The sequence below is a fragment of the Peromyscus maniculatus genome, chromosome X (genome assembly GCF_049852395.1).
Source record: "Peromyscus maniculatus bairdii isolate BWxNUB_F1_BW_parent chromosome X, HU_Pman_BW_mat_3.1, whole genome shotgun sequence".
Taxonomy (NCBI): Eukaryota; Metazoa; Chordata; class Mammalia; order Rodentia; family Cricetidae; genus Peromyscus; species Peromyscus maniculatus.
Window position 1 is genome coordinate 117,234,142 of NC_134875.1, and position 17,471 is coordinate 117,251,612.

The 17,471-nt window shown below is 41.4% G+C and overlaps 1 pseudogene; it reads left to right on the top strand.

Annotated features, from left to right (window-relative positions):
• Positions 1-2,516: 2,516 nt before the first annotated feature.
• Positions 2,517-3,925, top strand: LOC102912728 (adenosylhomocysteinase-like; annotated as a pseudogene).
• The last annotated feature ends 13,546 nt before the right edge of the window (positions 3,926-17,471 follow it).

Sequence of the window (17,471 nt, forward strand, 5' to 3'; positions counted from 1 at the left end):
TCCTATATTTGTGAATCTAAAGTTTCATATCTAATTATCTTTTATCATAACCAATGAAAATTATAACTTTCTAGTCTTCAACTACATTAAAGACACCAGAAGGATATAACATTACCTAAGTAAACAGGAGATGCATTGTAAGCAACTTCTAAAATTCTGGAAAAGACAGACACAGCTGCCTGCCTGGATAGTCATCCAAAGTTCTTCTGTAACATTGGGGCATCCATCTTCAGCCAATAGTCCTAGAGTCTTTTAGATGCCTCTTCTTGTGTCCTGTAGAATATTTGGCAGTTTCCTCTGTGAAGCAAGAACCTGAAGGACCATCTCACCTTGCAAAGTTCAGTGGTCACCTTCCTATGGGTCCTGCATGTTCAGTTTATACAACAGTTTTGTCAAGCAGTCCAGGCAAGAACAGTTTCTTGCCCAAATGGCTAACTTTTGCCATGAAGAAGATAAACTCCATATAGAGTGTCTTCAGTGCCCATCATCTTCCTTGAAGTACTTGATGTTCGATCATCTGGGCCATGGTGTCATCAGAGACCTTTCAGGGAGTCTTGGCTGGTCAAACCATATTAGCTTGGAAGCAATCCACAGGTTCTCATCTTCCATGGAAACAAAAGCAGAAGTTCTTTTCCAAAGCAACACATTCTTAGACTTAAATTTTGAAATTGAGATAACTTTAAAATGTACATATTGATTTAACTCAGCAGCTTTTACAATCAAATATCTCTCTGTAGCTAAAAATCCCAAAGATAATATAATTCAGACTCTCCGTGTGATTTCCATCTTTACATGGCTTATTTTTATACTGCTTTTACTGTCTCTTTACAGACTTTATTTTTTTAAAACTTTCCATTTCTTTATATAACTGTCTATGCTCATTTTCTTCTCTCTTTCAAGCTTACATACATTTTTACATACACTGTAAACCATTAAGAGTCTTATTCCATCTGAATCTGCCTTATTGTGAATCTATTGCTTTAAACTGCAGTGGCTAGTACTGAAGCAGCAGCCTTGGCTGCTGACTCCATCTATCTCAGCTTTTCAACATGGTGGAGATAATTCACTGTCAGCTCTGTGAGCCATGCTGTCCACTGACTCTGGGGAGGCAATGGGTCTATACTTCTACCAAAGCATCATGTAGCATAGAAACCTTTTTTTTTTGTCTGTACTAGCAAAGGCTAAATCCAACACAGTGTAATATGAGGCTTGGAGATGCCTCTATATACTGCAGCAGAAATCCTCCATGCTTCAGGTCAAGCCCACGTGCCATGAACCTGCCATAGAGTATCGCAAGTCTGCAGGCTGAGGCTGGTCTGACAGAGATAACTAGGAAGACTTTTTTGCTTCATTTTAGAATCTTTTTAAAAAAAGTTTTCTCAGGTTTTAGATGGAAAATCTTGCCCCATGTTTTGGCACCAATTGTAGCTGAAGTTTTTCTGGTTCTGTAGTTGGATGTTTTCCTGTGTCCTGCCTGGTCCACAACCACTCAGACCCAAGTAAACACATACAGGCTTATATTAATTAAAACTGCTCAGCCATTATCTCACACTTTCTACTGACTAGCTCTTACACTTAAACTCAACCCATTTCTGTTAATCTATATGCTGCCATGTGTTCTGTGGCTTTACCTGTGTAACATTACATGCTGCTCCCTAGCAGCTGGCAGCATCTCCTCAGCTCTCTTTTCTTCTCCCCTATCTCTTCAGTTAGAATGTCCCACCTAATCTTATTCTGCCTTACCATTGGCCAAATAGCTTTATTTATAAACCATTCAGAGCAATATATATTCACAGCATACAGATTGACATCACTCATCAACATTATTTTGCTGCTATAAATATCCTTCAAAGCAAACTAGTGAAGTAGCTCCCATAAATATAGAAGAGCAGACTTGTTGCTGTGGAAGAGGTGGGAGGTGGTATTCCAGGGCCATGAGACTCTTCTGGGCTTAGGTACTCCATAGGGTTGAATGTTCCATGTAATACTACAAGAATTCACCTTTATTTAAAGTTTCCTTTCTGGAATTTCAGTTATTTACTGCTAACCAGAGTCTAAAGTAACTAAATGGAAAATCTCAGAAACAGATAGTTTATGTTTTAAATCCCATGCCATTCTAAGTAATGTGAAGAAAGTCTAGCACTTTTCCATGAAAGACATGTGTCATTCCCTTGTGTAGCATATCCATACTCTAAAATCTGCTTGCCCATTAGTCATGGCTATTACATCAACTGCCATGGAATATCAGTATTCATGTTCAGGTAACATTTATTTTACTTAATTATATCCTAGAAGCACAAGTGTAATGATAACAGCAATCCTAATATGTCAAAGAGAAGTTATAAAGGTCTTCATTTAAATGAAAGGGTAAGAAAGTTTCAGATTTAATAAGGAAAGGAAAAAAAACATATGTTGATATTGCTGAGATCTAGAGTATAACATATTTGAGGAGCCTGCCCCACACTACCCAGCTCACTTCTCCTAAATCCATCATTCTGATAGAAAGCACTGCCAGTATGTCTGATAAACTGCCCTACAAAGTCAAAGAGACCATTCTGCTTGCCTGGGAGTGAAAGGTCCTGGACATTGCCAAGAATATCATGCCAGATTAGATGTGCATAAGGGAGACATACTCAACCTCCAAGTCACTGCTGCATTATTAGCAACCTGCAGATGATTGTGGAAAGTGTTATCATCACTGAGATACTGGTGGCCCTGATTTCTGAGTTGTGGTGGTCTAGATGCAACACCTTCTCTACTCAGGATCATGATAGCCAAGGCTGACATTCCAGTGTATGACTAGAAAGGTGAAGCTAGTAAAGAGAACCTGTGGTACATTGAGCAGATACTACATTTTAAAGGACAGACTCTCCAACATGATTCTGGATGATGGTGGTGACCTCACCAGTCACATCAAGTACCCACAGCTTCTGTTAGGCATCCAAGCCATCTCTGAGAAGACAAGAATCAGGGTCACAGCCTCTACAAGATGATGACCAAAATTGTCTGCCATCAAATTCAATGATTTCATTACCAATAGCAAGTTTTTCAACCTCTGTGGATGCCTGGAGTCCCTCATAGATGGCATTAAGCAGGCCACAGATTTTGATAAAAGGAAAGATGGTGGTGGTATCAGGGTATTGCAATGTGGGCAAGGTCTGTGTACAGGTCCTGAAAGGTTTTTAGACTTAAGTCATCATTAATGAGATTGATCCTATCAATATACTACAGGAGGGCTTCAATGGAAGACAATGATGTGACCACCATGAATAAAGTTTGTGAGGAGGAAAACATCTTTGTCCCCACACTAGGCTGTCTTGATATCATACTAGGCCAGGAATGTGTGGTTTTTGTTTTTGTTTTTAAGACAAGGCCTCACTCGGTAACCCCAGCTGTTCTGGAACTCACTGTGGATAGCACTTAGGACAGATGAAGGATGATGTCATTGTGTGAAATATTGGACACTTGGATTTGGAAATTGATATGAAGTGTCTCAACAAGGATACTGTTGAACATTTGTTGAATAATGTTGAAGGTGAACATCAAGCCACAGATGGTCCACTGATGCTTAAAATATAAACACTAGATCATCCACCTGACTGAGGGCTGGATGGTCAACCTGGTTTGTGCCATGGGCCACACTAAGTTATGGCACAGATTGAGAACTGTGGAATCATTCATACAAATAACTTGTTGGGGCTCACTTCCTGCCAAGGAAGCTCAATGAGGCAGTGGCTAAAGCTTGCCTGGGTAGGATGAATCTGAAGCTAATCAAGTGGACTGAGAAGCAAGCCCAGTACTTCAGTATGTCTGTAATGGCCTCTCCAAGCCTGATCACTACTGCCTACTGAAATCCAGAATTAACCCTCATCTTCTAGCTTCCATTCTAAACCAGGCTCTACCATATTTCTCCAAGAGTAAATAGCACCAACTTTGCAATTGCTTTGTCAATATCCCTCCCTGAGTCTGGTCACTCAATTGTTGGCCTCTGTGATGGCCTGCATAATGTTCCAAGTGTGGCAAGAGGAACTGAAAGGCCCCTCCACCAGTCTATTCAGACCATTACTTGGTCTTTAGGCCAAAGAGTTGATTGACAGATTCACTGGTTCCTCATCTTATGACCTGAGAAAGAGCTCTGTCAAAGGGAAAAGAGCTGTTGGAGTTTGAATGTTTCGGAGCGCTTGATTACTTTGTGCTGAGTCTTCTCTTAATTTTCAGAATACTGGAATTGATACTTTTAGTCCCTATTACACAGAGGTTAAAATAACCAAGAAAGGGCAAGAGAAGTGACAGCCAGAGGTTGGAACAGGTGAGCTAAACAGAAATAGGCAAAGATCTGCTACTATTTTGTAATCTGACAGTTCCTATCACCTCTAGGTCACAAAGAGAATACTTTGCTTGCTTGTTTATTTATTTAATTTACAGTGTTTAGAATGATAAATGGGTATAGGAAGGTACATAAATAAAACGTGTGCTTCCAAAATCAGATATTGTTAAGAAATTGATCACATTCAAATATTTTTTTAAATTTTATTTTATTTTACAATACCATTCATTTCTATATAACAGCCACAGATTCCCTTGTTCTCCCCCTTCCTGCCCCCCTCCCCTTCCCCCCAGCCCACCCCCCATTCCCACCTCCTCCAGGGCAAAGCCTCCCCCAAGGACTGAGATCAACCTGGTAGACTCAGTCCAGGCAGGTCCAGTCCCCTCCTCCCAGATTGAGCCAAGCGTCCCTGCATAAGTCCCAGATTTCTAAGATTTATTGCTATACATGTTCTATTTATTATTAATTTTGTTATTAACTTTTTACTATGTCTAATTTATATTTTACACTTTATCATACATCCGTATGTATAAGAAAAACCAGTGTAGGTAGAATTTTTGTATTACCTGCAGTTCTAAACACCCATTAGGAATTTTAGAAGGAAGACAATTGTATTTGAAAATTACTGACTTAGTACATTTTCCTTGTTTCACAAATGAGGAAGAGAGGTCCAGACACAGCTTTCCAGTCTCATTGTTCATTTCTGATAATGCCAAGGTTTCAGTTGGCCCAGTGCTTTTCCCCCACAGCCATCCTAACTACCCTGGTCAGGTTTTTAGCAGGCAAGTTTTTTACAACCTGAAGCAGGTAGGCATTTTCCCTGTGATCAGTGACCCAAATCAGTCTGAATTACTTGCTTTATCATTGCTGATGAACCAAAGAGCACTTTGAAAAAAAAAATACTACATTCCAGTTGAAGCGTAGCTTCTTAGTTGAAACCTCCTTATTTCTATCATTTCTCAAATTCTGGGACTCCTGTTCTCCTTGAAACCTCACATCAGTGATTTTGAAGAACTATCAAGGCATATATAATGTTCCAATAAACAAATCTTTTTTAGTATTTTCTTTCATTTTTTGAGATTAGGTCTCACTGTATGGATTACAGTGGTCTGAAATTTATTATGTTGCCTGGGCGAACCTTGAATCCTAGGTCCTAAACCCCTTTCAAGTAACAGGGATTGTAGGAATATACTGCCACACCACACTTAAATATCCAGCTTCATTCATGTTCTGATGCTCATTAGTCCTTCAGTGTTCAGGCTCAGACTTCTCTCAGTGATGTTGTGGGTGTTGAAGACATATCCACTACAATTTTTGTTCTTATTTGGAGACATGTTATAAAGTGGAGAATCTCTCTTTTGTCCTCTTCATAACATTTGATTATGCTCTAATGCCTTGTGGAGTTTCTATGATTATGATCAGGGAATTGATTATAAGTTATGGGTCTTTATCCAGTAGTGGGTGCTGGACAGGACTGACACCATACAGTTGTCAAATTAATCCAACTTTCCAATTGTTTAAACTGGGGACTAGATCAAGCTTAGAGTACAGAATTTTGTTTCATTTTATTATGCCTCAATAGATTATGTAATTGTGCAAAAAAAATCGAGTTTTGGCTGGGATGTTTACCAGAGCCCACAGACCTAAACAGACAGGTTTTCCTTGTTGGTGACCCAGAGTAAGCTCAAAGTGAGACTCTACTATGAAATGAAAAGTAATTTTCTGAGCTTGGGGTTTGGCTACAACTTGGAGCCTTGTAGTGATATATTGTGTCTTACAAAATATTGTGCACCCTAATAAAGCTTATCTGAGGATCAGAGGAAAAAGCCAGCCACTATATTAAACATAGAAGTCAGGCAATGCCTTTTAATCCTATCACCCGGGAGGGAGAGGATCCATTTGGATCTCTGTGATTTCAAGGTCATACTGGGAACACAGCCAGGCATAGTGGTACATGGCTTTAATCCCAGCATTAACCATAGAGGTCTGGAGGTTTGTACAGACAGACAGGAAGTTTTATAGCAGGACAGAGAGAGGAAGTGAGTTGGCAGAACAGAAAGGCATATAGGCATTGGTATACAGGAAGTAGATCTCTTTGGAGACTGAGGTGTCTGTGAGGTAAGGTTGGCTGTGGCTGTCCTATTCCTCTGATCTCTCAGTTTTAACTCCAATATCTGGCTCTGGGTTTTTATTAATAAGACCATTTAGTAATTTGTCTTACAGAGCTTTTTCTTTCCTATCAAGCAGTCTCCTTTCTATTTCCCTTCACAAAAAAATATAAAATATCTTGGGGGTAACTATGACCAAGCAAGTGAAAGACCTGTATGATAAGAACTTCAAGTTTTTGAAGAAAGAAATTAGAGAAGATATTGGAAGATGGAAAGATCGCCCATGCTCATGGATTGGTAGGATTAACATAGTAAAAATGGCCATCATCAAAAGCAATCTATAGAGTCAAGGTAATCCCTACCAAAATCCCAACACAATTTTTTTAAAGATTTATTTATTGTGTATTATGTATACAGTGTTCTGCCTACGTGCCAGATCTCATTACAGATGGTTGTGAGCCACCATGTGGTTGCTGGGAATTGAACTCAGGACCTCTGAAAGAGCAGTCAGTGCTCTTAACCGCTGAGCCATCTCTCCAGCCCCCAACACAATTCTTTACAGACATGGAAAGAACAATACTCAACTTCATATGGAAAAAAAAAGAAGTGCTAAAAAAAAATCCTGTACAATAAAGGAACTTCTGAAGATATCACCATTCCTGATTTCAAACTGTACTACATAGTTTTAGTAATAAGAACTGCATGGTATTGGCATAAAAATAGACAGATTGAATCAAACTGGGGACCCAGAGGTAAATCCACATACCTATAGACATTTGATTTTTGATAAAGAAGCCAGGAATATACAATGGAAAATGAGAGCATCTTCAACAAATGGTGCTGGCATAACTGAATGTCAGTATGCAGAAGATTGCAAATAGATCCATATCTGTCACCATGCACAAACTCAAGTCCAAGTGTATCAAAGACCTCAACATACATCCAGCTACACTGAATCTGGTAGAAGGGAAAGTGGGAAGTATCCTCAAACACTTTGGCATAGAAGAAAACTTCCTGAATGGAACACTAGTAGCACAGACACTGAGATTGATAATTAATAAAAGGGACCTCATGAAACTGAAAAGATTCTGTAAGGCAGAGGACACTGTCAATAAGACAAAATGGCAGACTACAGAATGGGAAAGATCTTCACCAATCTCACATCTGACAGAAGGCTGATCTCCAAAACATATGAAGAAATCAAGAAGCTAGACATCAAAATACCAAAGAATCCCATGAAAAAATGGGATACAGAGCTAAACAGAGAATTCTCAACAGAAGAATCTCAAATGGCTAAAAGACATTTAAGAATTGTTCAACATCATTAGCCATCAGGGAAATGCAAATCAAAACAACTCTGAGATTCTTACACCTGTCAGAATAGCTAAAATCAAAACACTAATGGCAACTTGTGCTGGAGATGATGTGGAGTAAGGGGAACACTCCTCCATTGCTGGTGGGAGTGCAAACTTATACAACCACTTGATAAAGCAATATGGCTTTTACAGAAAATTGGGAATCTATCTACCTCAAGACTCAGCTATACCACTCTTGGGCATATTCCCAAAGGATGCTCAATCACACCGCAAGGACACTTGCTCAACTATGTTCATAGCAGCATTATTCATAATAGCCAGAACCTGGAAACAAACTAGATGGCCCTCAACTGAAAAATGGGTAAAGAATGAAACTAGAAAACATCATTCTGAGTGAGGTAACTCAGACTCAGAAAGACAAACACAGTATGTACTCAATCATAAGTAGATATTAGCTGTAAAGTAAAAGATAACCATGCAGCCCCAGAGAGGTTAGGTAACAAGGAGGTCCCACAAAAGGAAGAAATTTTTGGCTTCTCTTTAGCATATCCAAGCTCTAAGCATCTGTGCTGTGCTTTGGGGGCCATTATCAAGTAAAAGAGTTAGTTGAACACAGCACTGTGACACTTGAATAGTTAATGTCAGAACTAAGGCTCCTGAGGGACTAATATGTGGATATGTTAGATAAGGGGATGAATAATGTGCATTCTGGAATGGAGTTAGACAGTGCTAGATGTCATCACACTGCTCAGAATGACATGTAACTTAAACATTATGAGTTGTTTATTTTTGGACTTTCCATTTACATTTTTTGACCCATGGTTGGGTCATGTTTAGCTGAAAGCGTGATAAGAGAAAGCATATAGCAGAGGGCACTGCCATATACAAAAGTGGGGAAACAGCTGAAAGTGAAAGAGAAAAAAATGTTATCAAAATGAAGGGACTGGGTTAGGTGAATGAAATAAGAGAATGGAAATAGAGAGAAGAGCCTAAAGCAGAATGTTCTTATTTACAAACAAAATGGAGAGATAATGAGAGATTTCTGAATATTATGTTTAAGAGTGTGAAAAATATGTTAGAACATTTGTACTTTTTTTCCCCCATAAATCATGGGAAAGTTGTTTCTCCCCCCTAGAGAATAAAGACATTGTCTATATTTTGTCTCTAGATGTTTTATTTTTTTATTCTTATATTTTGAGAGAAGGTCTTACACTGTAGTCCAGGCTGGCCTGGAACTCATGATAGTGGTCCAGGTTGGTTTCAAACTTGTGGAAGTTCTTTTGCTTCAGCCTCGCAAGTAATGATATTATAGGCCTGAGTCTCCATGCCCGGCTCTGTCTTCTTTGACATTTAAGAATTCAGAGTTTTAAATCACTGATCCATTTGGAGTTAATTTCAATGCACACTATGAAGTACAGAGCCAATTTTACTTTTTCACCTGGTTGTCCCTATTCTATTTAAAACAGGCTCAACCTCACCCAACAGGCTTCAGATGCTGGTTGGTGGTTCTGTCAAATGATAAATCACCATGCATGCTTTTACACCATATCTTGGGACTATTCAATTACATTTGTACTTCTGGTTATGGACCAGTTCTATATTTCTAAATTATTGTGCCATTACAAATATGTTTCAATAATAGTCGCACTTGTCATTCTTGGTTGCTTTTATTATTTTTCAGGCTTTGCTGAGTTATTCTTATCTATTTTCTAATTTAACTCTACAGTCAGCTTGCCTAGTTCCAGACAAAATATATTGGCATTTATTGCGATCTTATTAAATTTATAGAACATAATTTAAATTTTAATGGCTACTTATTATTATCACATACTGGTATTCCTTAAGATATCGAATATTACTCTATTTTTGGACAGTTAGTTTATAGACACATTACTTTTTATTCAAATTTTTATTTGCTGTCCCTTTTAAAAGTAATTGCTCCTTTCTCACTCTATAATAGTATGAATTAGGAGTTACCAGGGGGCCATGAAAAACAACCTTACAGTATCCTGGGAGTTGGTTCAACAGATGGCTCTTATTCGAGCCGGTCAGCTTCCTCACTTGGGATCTCTGAATTGGGAGCATCATATTGTGTATAAAGTTATGACATTATGAGGTTAAAGTCATAAGAATGGTTTTACTTGCTGGGGAACACAGAAGAAAAAAGAGAAAGCAGATATCTACAGAGTGCTCTAAAGATATGTTTTAAGGTACCTCTACTAGAATCCCACTCTTGTTGGTTATGGCAGTGAAGAAACCCAATTTGTCAAAACTGACTTTAATTGAAGGAATACTGAGCACTCATCCTTTTATTTCCCTCCTTCCTGGCCTTTGCCCAAATGTAAGAATCACATTGGGCAGTTCAAATGATCTAAAGTGTGATTGTGTCCTGTTTTTTCTTTTCATAATTTTTACTGATTATTTTGGAATTTCACGTCATGAATCCTGATTTTACTCACTTCCCAGTCCTCCCAGGTCCATCCTCCACCCTTGTGGCCTACCGGGAAGAGAAGGATGATGATGATGATGATGATGAGGAGGAGGAGGAGGAGGAGGAGGCCTACCCATAAGAAGAGAAGGATGAGGAGGAGGAGGAGGAAGAGAAAGGAGGAGGAGGAGAAGAAGAAGAACAACAACAACAAAAAAACAAGTACAATCTGGAAGATTATCAAATTACTGGTGGCCAGCCCCTTAAAGAAAATTGAGTCTGGGACTGACCAGGGCTCTGAGGGGGAAGCATGGTCCTACTCAGTGCCATAATGGACTGAGAGGGACAAGGAGACCCACATGCAGGCCCGGGACAATCTGCCCCAGGCTCTGAGGAGAAAACATGGGCCTGCATGGGCTTGCTTGACACCTCAGTGGCAGCTGGGCACTATTATGGTGAGCAAATGTATGGTGTTGTATGGGAGAGAGAGACAGAATGGTTCATATCCCGAGGACAGGGGCATATCAGAAAAGGTGAAAGTAGTGAGGAGCAGGCTGAGGTGGGTGGCCTGATCGCCACCCAGGGCCATGGTGATGTTTCATCCTGGGCTGTTGTTGGGGCCCATGTGGTTCATGGCCCTGATGTAGCCAAGGTCTCTGTTGATGTCCATGGCTCCTGATACCACCAAAGACTGAGAGGATAGGGCTGTACAGAGTTAGCCCCAACCCCTCACTGGCTACAACACTAGGGAGAACTGGTTCTGTCCCTCATAGGCTGAAGCACTCAGGAGGATTCTATACCTCATCTGGGCAGCACAATAGAGCTGACCCTGTTCACAGGGGCATGGGAAAGCTGGCCCTGAGGGCATGAGAATGAGAAAGCAGGTATGCCCCTCTCATCTGCCATGTGGCAGTATGGATGAGGGAAGGAGGCCTTCCTCCCTTTGACCCTCACCAACTGCAGCAGGTGAGGACCTGGCCCAACCCCTCACCAGCTGCAGCACATGGGAGAATGGGCCGTGCCCTTCACCAGGGCAGCTCAGTAGAGTTAATGATGTAGACAGGGGCACAGGTGAGCTAGCCCTGAGGACATGAGAGGGGCATAGATGGTACTGCCTCCCTCCTCTGTGGTGTGGTGGTGGGGGTGAGGGAAAGATCCCCTCCCCCTCCCCCTCCCTTCTTCAGCCTTCCCTTTACTAGCTGCAACACTTGGGAAAGCAGGCTTCCCACCTCATCTGAGCAGCACAGCAGAGCCGATCCTGTTGAGGGGGGCACAGGTGAGCTGGCTCTGAGAATGTCAGTGTGAGAGATCTGGCCATGCCCACATTTGCCATATGGTGGCAAGGGTGGTGGAGAGATGCCCCCAGCCCCCTCCATGCCTAAGGAGGGTGGGAGAGCTGGTCCTGAGGTCATACGTGCAGGAGAGCTGCCCCTGTCCCTCACCAGCTGGAGCACTCATTAGAGCAGGCCCTGCATCCTGCCTGGGCACCACAGTAGAGCCAACCCTGCTGGCAGAGGTATGGGTGAGCCAACCCTAAAGTTGTGAGCGTGCGAGAGCTGTTCCCACTACTTGTCTGCCATGCCTCGATGTGTGTGGGGCGTTTACCCACCACCCCCACAGCTTCCCAGAGTTTTCTTGAGTGCGAGCAGCAGGAAATATTAGATAGAAGGATTTATAGCGAAGAATCTTGTGGAGATAAACAGATAGAAAATAAAGGATAGCCTCGAGAGGGCCTGGAACCTATTCCAACGGGCCCCGACTGTCTCTGGCCCAGGGTTTTTATAGAGACGCCAAGGGGTGGAGCAAAAGACCTTCTCCCCCAGCACAGCCAAGTGCAGGCCATCTCAGACACCTGCACTCAGGCCCGTGGTCCTGATCATCCTCTATTCGGACCTGCTGGGTAAAGCCACGAGGAACCTGAGAACGGGCTCCCACAGATGTGGAAGGGAAAAAGATGCCTCCCTTTACCCCTTGCCCCTTGCCACCTGTGACAGACAAGGGAGCTAATCCTCCCCCTTACCAACTGCAGCATTCAGGAAAGCAGTCCCTGTCCTTGCCTGGGCAGCACATTAGAGGGGAGCAGGTGAACTGCCCCAGAATGTGACCATGGGAGACCTGGCTGCACCCCTCATTTGCCATATGATGGTGTGGATAGGGGAGAGATGCCCTTTCTCCCTGCCCCTCACCACCCGTGGCAGATAGGAGAACTGGTTTTGATATCATGAGAGAAAGAGAGCTGTCCCTCCCCTTATCAACTGCAGTACTCAAGAGAGTGGACCCTGAACCTTGCCAGGGCAACACAGTAGAGCTGGCCCTGATGGTGTAAGTGTGGGAGTGCCTATTCTGATGGTGTGAAAGTTGGAGAACTGACTCTGCCCCTTGCTCATTGCTGCAAGGGATAAACTAGCTTGGGCTAAACTGTTAGCCGGGACTGACCTACTCTGGTGATGGGATGGCCAAACACCCTAATAGTTGTGCCAGGAACCCCATCCAAGGACTGAGGAATCTGGGTGCAGACATCCACAGCTAGGCCCCGGGTGGAGCCTGGAGTCTAATTAGTGAGAAAGAGGAGGGTTTATATGAGCGAGAATTGTTGAAACCAAGGTTGGATAAAGCACAGGGACAAATGGCCAAACGAATGGAAACACATGAACTTGAACCAAAGGCTGAGGGGCCCCCAATTGGATCAGCCCCTCTGAATAGGTGAGACAGTTGATTGGCTTGATCTGTTTGGGAGGCATCTAGGCAGTGGTACCGGGTCCTGTGCTCATTGCATGAGTTAGCTGTTTGAAACCTGGGACTTATGCAGGGACGCTTGGCTCAGTCTGGGAGGAGGGGACTGGACCTGCCTGGACTGGGTCTATCAGGTCGATCTCAGTTCTTGGGGGAGGCCTTGCTCTGGAGGAGGTGGTAAATGGGGGGTGGGCTGGGGGGAAGGGGAGGGGGCAGGAAGAGGGAGAACAAGGAATCTGTGGCTGTTATGTAGAACTGAATAGTATTGTAAAATAAAATAAAATAATAAAAAAATAAACAGAAAAAAAAGTGTGTAATACCTTGATTTGCAGTTTATTAGCTGTGAGGTAACGTATGTGAAGGAATGTTTTGTCACATTGTAAAATTGACTTCTTTATCTTTATATAAAACTCTATCATGGAAAAAAATATTTTAAAAACTTAGACTTTCTGGACAATGAGACATGTCTACTCCTGGCAGCACTGATTTACTTCAAAGAGGAAGATGGGTGTCAAAGACACTCCATATTGATTCTATCTTCTTCTTGGCAAAAATAGCCATTTGGGCAAGAAACTGTTCTTGCCTGGACTGCTTGGCAAAATGTTGTATCGACTGGACCCATAGGAAGGTGACCACTGAACTTTGGCAAGGTGAGATGGTCCTTCAGGTTCCTGCTTCACAGAGGAAACTGCTAGATATTCTATAGGACACAGAGAGAAGCAACTGAGAGACACTAGGTCTATAGACTGAAGATGGGTGCCCCAATGTTGCAAAGGAACTTTGGATGATTGTCCAGGCAAGCAGCTGTCTCTGTCATTTCCAGAATTTTAGAAGTTGCTTACAATGCACTTCCTGTTTAGTTAGATAATATTATATCCTTCTGGGGTCTTTGATGTAGTTGAAGACTACATAGTTATAATTATAAGTTTTTTAGTTATGATAAAAGATTAAGTTACATATGAAACATTAGACTCACAAATATAGGATAAATAGAATATTTTCTTTGAATTTGCCAAATATAGACTAGATATTGTAACTGTAATTCTTGCTTGATAACTGTTTTGATATATGTAATTTTACTATGTTAAAGTTAAAACCTTCCTTTTGATTAGACAGAAAAGGGGAAGTGCTGTGGAATGTTGTTCTGTATGCTGTGAATGTGTGTTGCTCTGATTGGTTGATAAATAAAATACTGATTGGCCAGTAGCCAGGCAGGTAGTATAGGCAGGATAAGCAGACAAGGAGAATTCTGGGAAGAGGAAGGCTGAGTCAGGAGTCACCAGCCAGACATGGAGGAAGCAAGATGTCAAGGCAGAACTGAGAAAAGGTACCAAGCCATGTGGCTAAACATAATTAAGAATTATGGGTTAATTTAAGTGTAAGAGCTAGTCAGTAATAAGCCTGACCTAACGGCCAAGCAATTATAAATAATATAAAGTCTCTGTGTGTTTAATTGGTTCTGAGCAGCTGTGGGACTAGGCAGAACATTGTAAAACTTCCAACTACATCTTTACACCCTGGTGTGAGGATAGAAGAAAGCTGACCAATCCTGCAACTACTCAGGCCCAGAACCAGGGTTATAAGTTGGCCCACTTCAATATCTACCCCATCTGTGATCTGCTAGTGCACATGAAGGGGCCAATCCTGCAAACCCAAAGCTGCAGGATCTCCAAAACACAGGGCAACATCAGGAGTCCCAGTGAAAGTCCAACATCCAGAGGCCTCAAACCAGACCAATGACTCTTTGCAATGGACACTTGCAAAGATATAGTAAAGATATATGGATAAACATATCTGTGTGACTCACTGTGTCACACTACAGCTTCCATGATGAGATTTTTTTCCTTTAATTTTCTTTTTTCTCTTAAATTTTATTTGCGGGGAGGTTGTGAGAGCAGAGGGTGAATATGAAGGAACAGGGAAATGAATGGGATCAAGATGCATGATGTATAAGAGAGGAAGAATAAATAGAAAGTTAAAAATAAAGAAAACTGAGTCCTTCCCATCCATACCTCACAAGAAGCCATAAATTGTGGCGAGCTACACTTCAGCATCCTTATCATGATTTTTAAGAGTTCTCTTCAATGGCTTTCTATCTAGGCTGTTACTTTTTTGAGGGGTGGGGGTAGGGGTTGTCGTATAGGCCTTCTATCTCCCCGTTTCCCAACTATGAGTCTGCAGTCATCAATACCATAGCAAAGGTAGCTTCCTTGTCCTTTATTGTCAGCAGGAGCATGGATCATGGTCTTCCACATAGTCTTTGGCATCAGAATGTGCCACAGACTTGTATAGCAGTACAAACCACAGATTTCAACATGGCTTCGGGTGGCAGCACAGGCTACTTATATCAACATGGCCTCAGGCAGCAGCACAGAGCACAGACATCTACATGGTTTTCAGTGGTAACTTGGGTCACAGACATGAACACAATCCCCAGCTACAGTAGGATCACAAACCCAGATATCACTCTCGGAGGAAGCATGGACCACAGACATTAACATGGCCTGTGGTAGCAGCACAGCCCACGGTGTCTGTCCCTTTAATTTTCCTTCCTTTTAAAATTTTATGTCTCTTTTGTTATAGGGAGTGAACCCAGAGGCATGCACATGCTGAGCAAGTGGTCTATTGCTGATCTACACTCCCCGCCCAGTCATGGTTCTTTTCATCTGTCTCTGCTCACTCTCTTCTCTTCTCTCTTCATTTTCCTCTTCTAACATCCCACATACCAGCCAGACTGTTCTTTTATTACACCTTCCCTTTGCTTGTCTCTGACACCTCTCTTGAAATTGCCAGATATGCCCATTTTCTGATGGAAATTTGTTTCTTTTTCTGATATAAACAGCATTGGCACTCCTACAAGGTATGTTCAGAACCCTCACAGACCCTTGACATTACTTACTTGAAATGCTTCTTCCGTCTTTCTTCCAAGATTCTTTTTTTTTGTGAAAGGCATTCATGCCTCCTAAAAACAATTCTGTACTCACCATTATAGGTTTATTTATCATTCTATCAGTGTTTTTCACAAACGTTTTTACTCTTTTCACAAATTACTATATGTTGTACTAGAGGAAAGATAAATGAAAGTAAATTAATGAAAACACATTTTCACATAGTTTTACACATTGTCTAGCCTACAGTGTTGTGCCCACTGTTATTCAAATGTTTGCTTTAAGAAAATTACCCATTGTTACAATTTCATCAAGCTTTGCTTATTAAGTTTAAAAAGTTAAGATGTTCATACTCTTATATCAAGGCTTGGCAAGACAATGCAGTAGGAGGTAAAGGGTCCCAAAAGCAGGCAAAGAGTCAGAGACAGCCATGGGTCTCTGTTAGGAGTGAACAAGAACACCAAGCTACACAACCATAACATATATGTTAAAGACTTAGGTCAGACCCATATGAGGATATGTACCTAGTCTTATTGTAACTTGTTATGCCATGTTTGGTTGATATCCTTGGGAGGCTTACTCTTTTCTGAAGGGAAATAGAGGAGGAGTTGTTCTGGGGGAAAGGGGAGATGGGGACAGGGACTTGGAGGAGAGGAGAGAGGGGAAATTGCAGTCCAGATGTAACACATAATAGAAAAATACAGCACATATTTGACTCATTTCCCATATGAGTTGCAGGTGCATACTAATTTCTTTAATAGCAGAATGAATTTCTTATACATGTTAGTTTTTCCCAATACCTGTCACTTTGAAGAGCTCAAAACAATTTTATTGAATGAAAAATAATTGTAGGGATATATAAATGAATATACTAGTGCAGACTGGATCAATGAACTAAATGTTCTCAGAGTAGAAATAGCCTGAATACCAGAGGATTGAAGTAAGATAATTTGCCAGTATAACAGATAGTCCATTTATGCCTCTCTGGATCAGGGCATCTCAACCTTGACTCTGATGACTCTTTTTAATGGGGGCTGCCATGTACATTCAGAAGATGTAGTTAGTTTAGTAGTTGCCCCAGTGAGCATCCACTAGATTTCAAATAGCTACCATGCTCAGTTGTGACAACTGTATTTTTTTAGATTTTCACAAATACCCTAAGTGGGAGTTGAACAGCCCTTGGTGGAGACTCACTACTCCTTAAGTTCTAGGGTTTACCATTTACTCTTTTCTTTCTAGGTATACTTTTAAGAATGTATAAACAATTTTTAAAATTTTTATTATATTTTATTTATTGGTGTATGCATTCTTGAATGTGCACACATGCAAGGGTGCATACAAAAGTCAGGGGACAGTTTGTGAGAGCCAGTTCCGACGTGGGTCCCTGGGATCAAATTCAGGTCATCAGGGTTGGGGGAAAAATGCTTTTAGCCCTCAGCTATCTTGCCACTTCATAAATCCTTTTAAACATCTTTTTATTCCTCCAGAAGAAGCATGGACACTACCTAATCTCTTAGTTTGGTAGTGTGTATTTGCTATTTCTGTGAGACCTTCTAATTACAATATACATCATTTGCATGTCAGCAGCATTTTCAGACTAAACCAAGCTGTCAGGCCTTGTTATGTTGAAGCTGCTGTTGCTAACCTTAGTAAGCATGGACAACAAAGGAA